Here is a 9,927-nt window from a genome sequence, read left to right as displayed (position 1 = left end):
TGTCTGTTCAAGATACTTAAGTCTGACTTTATTTTCTCTTTAAGCTCAGATGTCCATCACTGTCTCACTAAAGTCCATGAACATTAGACTTAGAAATTTTTCTAAGTCAAACCTCTTAGTTTCTTGGGTTTGTTCATTTAGGTCAAATCTGAATTTTTCTTGGGTTTTTCCATCTTGCGGACCAACATCAGGATTACATGAATGAAAAAAAAATTAAACTGAATCCTATGCCTTGAAATATTCTTCAACTTAATGTAGCTTTCAATTCTTCAATCTTTCTTATCACTGAAGTCTGTAGCTTCTTCACAATAGTCCATTGTCATTAGTCTTTTCTTTCATCAACATGCCAATTTTTCCATCAATAGTTCCATCTCAAGAACTTGGGTTTCATCATTCTCTTAGCACATAAACAAATACATCGGAACACCCAAATACACATCATATGAGGTTTTTATATCCAAAACATAATATATATTAAAACTTTTTTGGTTCAAGAATCTCCACCTTTTTAGAGATAACAAACCATGATGATGTGAGAAGTACAAACTATGCCTGAACATGAGGTTATTAGTCACACATAAACAAAAAGAATGTTCTAAGAAATTTTTATAAAATAAAAAATATATACATAACTGTTCCAATTTTAGAAAATCTTATTTTCTGTTAACAAGGTTCTCATTCATTGCATAGACATATTAATTATCATTCTATTAAAAATAATAATATGCCAATTTTGTATACCTTATTTTTTTGTTCATAAGATCCTCATACATTGGATATCTCATATGAGCATAAGAGAGTTTATCAAACTCCCCTGGGTTCTTCACGAAAGTGTTAGAATATTTCTACGTGGACTTATATTAATTGAGTTTTTGTACTTTAATAAAACTAGACTAATTATTTGCTCTAATTAAGTGAGACGTACGAGCTTTAATTAGTTTAATATGGACTAACTAGTGTGGGCTTTAGTTAACCATTAGACTTGTGATGAGAGGGTCCATTGAGAAACTTGATAAATAGAGAGCTAGGTCCCTTCTCTAATCCTAATCTTATTCACAATATGCATTCTAAAGAGAAAGGGAGAAAGAAAAAGAGATAAGGTTTCTTGTGGCTTCATCCCTTATGCATTCATGTTCCTCATCTGGCCAGTGATCATAGGGTAATAGAAGAGAAGTACCTTGCGATATGGATAAGAAGGTTTTTCACTGCACTTTGCTTTACTCTGGATCCCAAACAAGGTACGCTTTTATTGTTTATAGTTTCTATCTTATTGTTCTTGGTGTTCTTAATCTATCTATGGTGATCTATTAGGTCTAAGGATTATATCCTATTGAGATTCTAATCCTACAGAAAGTCCATGTCATTAGTCATTTTTTTCATCAATATGCTAATTGTTCCATCAATAGTTCCATCTCAACAACTTGGGTTTCATCATTCTCTTAGCACATAAACAAACATGACAGAACACTCAGATACACATCACATAAGGTTTTCATATTCAAAACACAATATATGATTGAAAAACTTATTGGTTCAAGAATCTTTGCCTTTTTATAAATTATAAACCATGATGATGTGGGAAATGCAATCTATGCCTGAACATGAGGTTATTAGTCACATATAAACAAAAAGAATATTGTGAGAAATTTTTATAAAATAAAAAATATAACTATACTAATTTTAGTATACCTTATTTTCTATTAACAAGGTTCTCATTCATTGGCATAGTCATATTAATTATCATTCTATCAAAAATAATAATATATCAACTTTGTATACCTTGTTTTTTTACTCATTAGGTTCTCATACATTGGGATATCTCATATAAGCATGAGTATGTCAAACTCTCCCTGGATTCTTTACGAAAGTCCATTGTCATTAGTCATTTTTTTCATCAACATGCCAATTCTTCCATCAATAGTTCCATCTTAACAACTTGGGTTTCATCATTCTCTTAGCATATAAACAAATATGTTAGAACACCCAAATACACATCACATAAGGTTTTCATATCCAAAGCACAATATATGATTAAAAAAACTTATCAATTCAAGAATCTCCACATTTTTAAAGATGGACCCATGATGATGTGGGAACTGAACATGAGGTTATTAGTCACATATAAACAAAAAGAATGTTGTGAGAAATATTTAAAAAATAAAAGAATATAACTATAACAATATATGTATACCTTATTTTCTATTAACAAGGTTCTCATTCATTGGCATAGACATATTAATTATCATTCTATCAAAAAGAATAATATACCAACTTTTGTATGCTTTACTTTTTTGTTCATAAGGTTCTCATACATTGGGATATCATATATAAGCATAAGAAAGTCTATCAAAGTCTCCCTAGGTTTGAGCCAACCGGGCCAAACTTGTACCCGCATAATATGCATTGTTCAATTCCTTCTTCTTACCTTTGCCTTTGACATGTTATTGTTGAATGTCAAGTGGCTTTTTCTAGCCCAATTTTTTTGAGTCAATTTTTGGTTCATCTTGTAAAATTGAACTATCTTCCTTGTACTTGGGTCTATAAGAGTTAGTCCTTTGAGAACATATATTCTTCATATGACTCTTTTTACCACATTTAAAACGAAGTAATATGTGACAAAGTATATTTACTAGGTCCATTCCTTGGATCTTTCCTTTTTTATGGCATGTAGATTTTTTATTTTTTTTTTAATTTCAACATCCTCCTCATGGAAAATAGTGATCAATGGTGATGAAAGCTTCTCCTCGTTTACCGAATAATCTATACTTACATGTTAAGCTTTAATGCTAAGAGCATTGTTTTCAGCCTGCAAACTTTTAACATTGTTTATTAGGACTTTGTTCTTGATTAAATATTTCTTTAACATTTTAACAAGCCTTTTACAATACTCAAATAATTCATCATAATATGGGTTGGTTAGATCATCATCACTATCATTATATTAAATATTATCTCCCAATATCAATAAAAAACATATCGCAATATTCATAATTGTCAGAATCTTTGCAGTGTTTATCCTCATTAGGCTTCTTTTTAGGGCAATCATTGACAAATTGATTAGTTTTATCAAAAATAGAATATCTTGGGCTTTTTTTAAAGTACCTCTCTTTTTTCTGTAGAACCTTGCAATACTTTCACTTAAATCAACTTCACTTTCGAATTCAAATTGTTTAGCCAGCAAAACAATTTTTTTCTTTTTGGGTTTATTAAGTAACATTACCATTTCATATGTGATCAAGGATCCTATAAACCCATCCATGGTCAAAGTTTCAAGGTATCTAGCTTCTTGAATAATTGTATCCTTAGGTTCCTAAATCTTGGGTAGGATTTCAAGAACTTTACGAATTTGATCTTTGATGAGTATCTCTTTACCAAGACAAACAAGACTATTTCACAATATTACTAAATCTAGTGAAAATATCCTTAATAGATTCAGCATCTTCCATTTTAAATAATTCATATTGATGAACAAGCATATTAATTTTAGACCCTTTAATCTTATTAATACCTTTACACATTACCTTAAGAGTCTTCCAAATTTTTTGAGTAGATAAATCGTTGGAAAAGAGTAACACTCTCAACAAAGCTCCATAAATTATTGTCATATGCTTAAAAAATGTTATCATTCTAATCTTCCAAATAGCCATAGTTTGTGCCATTGAAGAATGGTGGATGAGTCACGATCTGACTTTCCTTGTAGTTTATAAAGAGCTCCCATATTAGGGAATGGTTAGTATATTTGATTAACTTGTTTAAGGGCATTCCAAACCAATATGGTTTTAATATTCAATGGTCTTCCCTTATGTGGCAGATCTGTAAAACAAAAAACAAAAAAACAAAAAAACAAAAAAAAAAGAAAGAGAAATAGGTCCGTTTTTTTTTTTTTTTGTCACATTCTCCCAGACTTACACTCCACTATGCTTTCCTTTGCTATGTTTGTTGCTGAAAGCCATTCCGGTATCTCAAATCAGCTTCCATCACCTGCGATGGGATTGTGTCCAAGCAACAAACATAGCACAGTATTCAATTGTGTTCCTTGATTCTATTTTTGGATTTACCGATGAGGTGTGTACTACATTGACAGAGTGTAGTGGGGAGCTTTTATTTTTGTGACACCTTGGTCTAACACAGCTTTTTTGTTTATTATCCAGATAAGGAGTTGGAATTGAGAACCACCACTATAGGTTGGATGGCAGTGGTGGAGTGCAAGGAGGCCAATAGTGACTGTACTTGCTAGTGCACTTCATGCCAATTCTACTGGAAAACTTTCAATGACCAGAGGAACCAGAGATAAATAGTCATTGTGTACTAGTCACTGAGGTCTGACACAGAGAATGGACAGCCTGGCAAGTTTAGCAAGAGTCACCGACATGTCTTCACCGGCTGGCCGGTGGTGCTGTGTTGAAAAAATCACATTAAACCTCTGTGGGGTGCACTACTGTAGGCCTACCCAGTGAATTGGGGTATTTAGGTTGATCATATATATATATATATATATATATTTTTTTTGGGTGGAAAGGTTGATTATACTGACCTATTATGTATGGGTGCATTGGGGCGCCCCATGACTTGGAATTATGTCTTTAATGTCATTTTTCATATTGTAACAGCGCACCCAAACATAAGGGCTTATATGGTTTAGCATATAAACTAAACTCATCTACTGTTCACACATTTTCCTACTGTTGAATTGAGTTGTTGTAGCAAGGAGACAAGGAGGAGAAGAAGAAGAAGAGAAGAGAAGAATGCTGATTTTGGTAGTAATAGATTAGGATTTACTTCCAAGAAGGAATTGGTTCAGCAGTGTGTTCTCAAAGATGAACTGCAACCCAAGTTGAAAATTTTCAGTTCAGAGTGGGTTCTGAGACCAAGACCCACTCTAACCCATCTTTGTGAGCCTAAACATTAGTGAATTGGCCATACGTGTTAGGGATTTACAAATTTGAGATGGGAATTGGGGTTTTGGTTCAACCAATTTTGAGATTAGTTCACCCAATTGCTTATATTCTGAAAATTTGAAGTTGGAGTGGTAGTATTCTCTAGTTTTTCTCTGTTGCACTTCTAATTCTTTCAAATTGGACTCAATTGGAGTTGGAACATGACCTAGCCATGATTCCTAGGTTAATGTTGTAGGCAAGCCCAAGTTTGAAGCTATGCTCATGCATGTTGCTGAATTTCTAAAATTAGGCAGTTTCTTTGTAGTTTGGGTGGTTTACATGCTGAGTTGGGTAGGGAATTTGACCTTAATTTGACCCTATAGATTGGTTTAGGGTCCTCTTACCTTGCTAAGAGCCGAGGCAAAAGAGATTGTGCACATTCAAGGAAAAACAACCACAACAAAGAAGGTTGCAGGCTGGGAAGGAAAACCTATAGAAAGCTGTAGACACCCAATTTTGCCACCCACCTCGAAAATGATGACAAACAGACAAGGATCAAGGTTCGTGCTTTGCATTGAAAGGGAATCTAAGTATTTTGTGATGATCAAGGCACCAGTAGCAACTCAAGACCCCGCAGACATCCAGAAACCCTAATCCAACCATAAACCCGAGAGATACCCTGATACAACCCAGAACCTTAAACCCGACAGTGGCTCGAATCGGCTTAAAACCTTAATACTACCCAAAACCTGATCTTGTGGTACACAATACTAACGTGTTATATATTGACAAATTGATTCTAAGTACTCCCTAAAGGTGCTGGAATGACATGAATAAAGATCCGAAAAAATCCCAAGTCATAAAAGGGAAAATGTCCCTTCTTTGTTGTTCTTGATTTTTTACGAGCAAAAAAGGAATTTGAAACCCACGTCATTGGATAGTGCTTGGAAAGATGATTTAGATGACATATCGCAAATGAAAATCGGACCACTAGATCTCCCGAAAGTCAGAACGGGGATCGAAGGGCCGAATTTGGCTAAGATTCCTCTCGGTCCGCCAATGTTTATGCAAAAATAAGAAGAATTGGTCATTTAATATGTGAAATTTGATTTTTTTTTTTTTTTTAAAGAAAGCCTGTCAGACTCGTGAAAACTTGCCATTTTGGACGGCAGGCCTACTGATGAGCACATTTATGTGTAAAATCTAGGGTAATAAAACATGCATTTTATATATTTAGAATGGAGCTACCTTGGGTTTTACTCTCTTTTTACAGGTTTTGTATTTTAAAGACTTTAAGCATTATCGGGCTTCATATCTCTCCACTAACAACCACCTAGTGTAGCTGGTGAGCTATGATGTGCAAAATTTTCTTACTCACCAGGAGGTCTCAAGTAGGAAAATCGTGGGAAGGGTTTCTTACGAACACAAAAAGAGAAAAAAAAAGGGGAGAAATAAATCTTGTCCAAATCTTCTCTCTCCTCCACATCATCACCAAAAGATTGTCCAAATCACACAAAGCAAGAAGGAAAATCGTCCCATGGAGGGAGAAAAAGAAGAGACAAATAAATTAAAAAAAAAAAAAGGAAAGAAAATAAGTAAAAAAAAAAAAATTATAGGAAATTTCTCCAAGTTTATTTCTCTCTTCTCTCTCCTCCACCTTAGCACTTTTGATCTCAAAAGATCTCACTACCAATTGTGGGTTTCTCCCTTTTAGAAAAGAGAAATTTGTTACCCTACCTCCCCATTCCCTATAAATACAACTCATGTAAGAGGAGGGGGGACACTTCATTCTTCTTTTAGGGGCTTTTTTTTAGTTGCTCTATCTCTTTCTCTAGTTTTTTCTTTTTCTAGCTCTAGTACTAGTTTATGCTTTAAATACTTTTATAAGTTCTTTTTATTCAATTAATGCAAACACTTTTGTTTTTGATTCAGTCTTTTATGTTTATGATTTATGCAATTGAGTTGTAATTTTTAAATTATAGTTCTATGCTTAGATCTAGGTGACAAGATCATAAGCCGTGGAGTATCTTTTTTTTTTTTTTTTAAGATTTGTTTTCTCCAGGCCTAGAAATTTCAGATTTGGTTCATTCCAGATCTAGTTTTTAGGGTGGCAGTATCTCAAATCATCCAAGCTTTCAAGTTCAAGCATTGATTCAGGTAGGTAGGCTTCTTCAATAGTCTTCTCTCCCCCCTCTCATTCCCTCTTCTGACTACCCTTCATTTCTTAATTTAGGATTTTAATTTCAGTTGTTATATTATTGCTTTCCCTTTCCCCCAAGGTTCATGGCTAGTGTATGTGTTGGCTTTGCCCCTCCTAACCATAGAACCATCAATTTATTGCTTTTATTTTAATTTTCTCCCTTTCCCTAAAGCCTAGTAGAGTAACCTTTGTAAGAGTGATTCTCTGGTCAAGTAGGAAAGCTCATATTATGATGCATCTCTCGGGCTAAGTAGAGAAACCTACTTGTGAGTCTCTCTCTAGCTTTACCCCCTTTTTTATTTTATTTTTATTTCAGCATTTTTTTTCTTTATTGTCTTTTTTTTTTTTTTCGTGGCTTATTTATTTTTCAGTTATTTATTTATTTAATTTTAATTGTGTGGCTTGCGTCTTTAAATTCTTAGATGACGAATGGTTAGGATGTTATTTTATATACGTATATTTAGAACGGCAATTAGAATTAGATCACAACCATTAATCAGTTCACTTTTATATTATTAAAAGAAAAATAAAATAAAGTAGTTGCTCTCTCTGTGTTCGACCCGTAGCTACACTGATCCGTACGCTTGCGGTTACATTTTAAAATCTCAAACAAGTTTTTGACACCGTTGCCAGGGAGACAGTTCCATGTTATTTTTCGCTTTCTTTTGATAAATCGGAGTGCTTTGTTTGCTTTGTTTTGTTTTTCCTTTTATTTTATTGAATTCCTGAGAAGAACAACTTACAATAATAGTTGTATCGGTGGAGGTCGTCTTGCCTCACAATATGATAAAGATAGGTTTCGCCCTGTAGCAGTACCTTAGGAATTGACCTGAGCAGCCCCGGATCCTTGCCAGTAAGCTCCCAAAAAGCCAAAAAAAATTAAAAAATCATTAAAAAAAAAGTTTTGCTATCCATTCTTTTGTGCTTGTCTTATTCTAGTTGTGGATAGTTTTCTATTGCATGAGTGTTAGGTGGGTACGTAATACTAAGAATCGGTTAGAAAGAATAGATCCAACAAGTAGTAACCATATATGTTTGCTCTCTTTAAAACCTTTCAATATGGGAGACCAACATCAAAACCCTTCACCTAAATCTCTAAAAGATAGGTTCTACCCTGCTAAAACAGCTCAACCTTCCTGCATAGTTCTACCACAAGCCCTAGGCAATAATTTTGAACTCAAATCTCAATATATCACTATGTTGCCCCACTTCCATGGGTTGACCTCTGAGGATGCATACCTATTTCTAAGGGAATTTGAAGAGGTATGTGTTCTAATGAAGATCCAACAACTTTCTGATGATGCTATTAAGCTTAGATTTATCACTTTTACTTTAAAAGACCAAGCTAAGAAGTGGTTGTATGGGTTACCCACAAATTTCATAACCTCATGGGAACAGTTCATAGTTGTCTTCCTTAAGAAGTTTTTCCAACTCACAAGACCAATAAGCTTAGAAGTGATATCCTTCAGTATAGGCAAAAGCCTAATGAGTCATTTTTCAAACTTATGGAGAGATTCAAGGATCTACTCCAAGAATGCCCTCACCATAGCCTAGACTTATGGTATTTATGTCAAATAATTTATGAGGGTATTGATTACCCAATTAAACAAATGATAGAGTCTATGTGCCCTGAGGGATTCACATCCTTTACAGATGAAGGAAAGACATGGGAATTCTTACTTGACTTAGCTGACAAAACCCGTGAGTGGGAATCAACCCAAGAGAGTGAAAGAACCATAGAAGAAAAAAAATATTTTATGGATAGGATAGTAGCTAAGGAAGCCCATTTGGATAGTCTAATCAAGAGAATTGAGGCTATTGTTCCTAGAGAGCCATCATCAGTCAATTTAGTTAAGATTTGTGCTTGGTGCCAGTCCCCTGGACATGTCATAGAAGAATGTCCCAACACCTCTGGGGGCACTTCTAATGATAGTGTTAATGCTTATACCAGAACAATCCATATAGTAATACCTACAATCCAGGATAGAGAAATCACCCAAATTTCTCTTGGAATCAGGGCAACCAAGCAGGGCCTTCCAATTTTCATAATCAGGGTCAACCTGGCCTCCAAAGGCCTCCTTTTGTATAATAATCTTTTTCCCAAAATACTTTTCCTACGTCAAATGTAGGACCTCATGCTAGTTTTCCTAAGGCCCCCTCCTATCATCTTATCAACAACCCCCTGGATTTACCAACACTGGAGAGGCAAATAGAATAAGTGACTTGAAAAAAAATATGGCCCTCCTCATGACTAGCCATCAAAATCTTACAAGAGAATTCACTCAAATTGTCTCAATTATGCGTGAGAGGGATAAAGGAACTTTACCCAGTCAACCAGAGCCTAACCCTAGGCATCATCAGTCAGTTAGTTCATAAACACCAACTAATGCACCACTGAATATGGTACAAGGTCAAACCCAACAAGGGCCCTCTAACCAATGTAATATTTTTTATGCCCTTAGGAGTGGTAGAGAGTACTAACAGAGTGTTCCTAAATATTTCCCATCTATTACTCCTGTAACTCTCCTTCAGTTGAGGACACAAGTGTGCCTCTTGTTCTAGGTTCGTCTGATGAACCTAAAGGTTCTTTTGAAACTAAAGATGATTTGGTTGAGGAAACCAAAAATGGTTCTTCTAAAAAAGGGTAAATCCCTAACAGTCCTTATGTTTATCTTATCCATTTCCTAATCGCTTGGTACACAAAAAGAAGACTGCTTCCATGGATAAAATTTTAAAAGTCTTCAAAAAGGAGAAGTGAACATCCCTCTTTTGGATGTTATATCCCAGATCTCCGCCTATATAAAAGTACTGAAAGATTTGTGTACTCACAAACGTATCGCTAGTGTGTCC

General features: G+C 34.7%; 1 non-coding gene across 1 annotated transcript; it reads right to left on the bottom strand.

The window, feature by feature from the left end:
* Positions 1–8,522: 8,522 nt before the first annotated feature.
* LOC122065947 lies at positions 8,523–8,629 on the bottom strand. The gene has a single exon (XR_006136165.1). It is a non-coding gene; the product is annotated as a small nucleolar RNA R71 (small nucleolar RNA).
* Positions 8,630–9,927: the final 1,298 nt, after the last annotated feature.

The sequence above is a fragment of the Macadamia integrifolia genome, unplaced genomic scaffold (genome assembly GCF_013358625.1).
Source record: "Macadamia integrifolia cultivar HAES 741 unplaced genomic scaffold, SCU_Mint_v3 scaffold2156, whole genome shotgun sequence".
NCBI lineage: Eukaryota > Viridiplantae > Streptophyta > Magnoliopsida > Proteales > Proteaceae > Macadamia > Macadamia integrifolia.
Note: the sequence above shows the minus strand (reverse complement) of the source record. Positions and strands in the feature narration are given on the sequence as shown.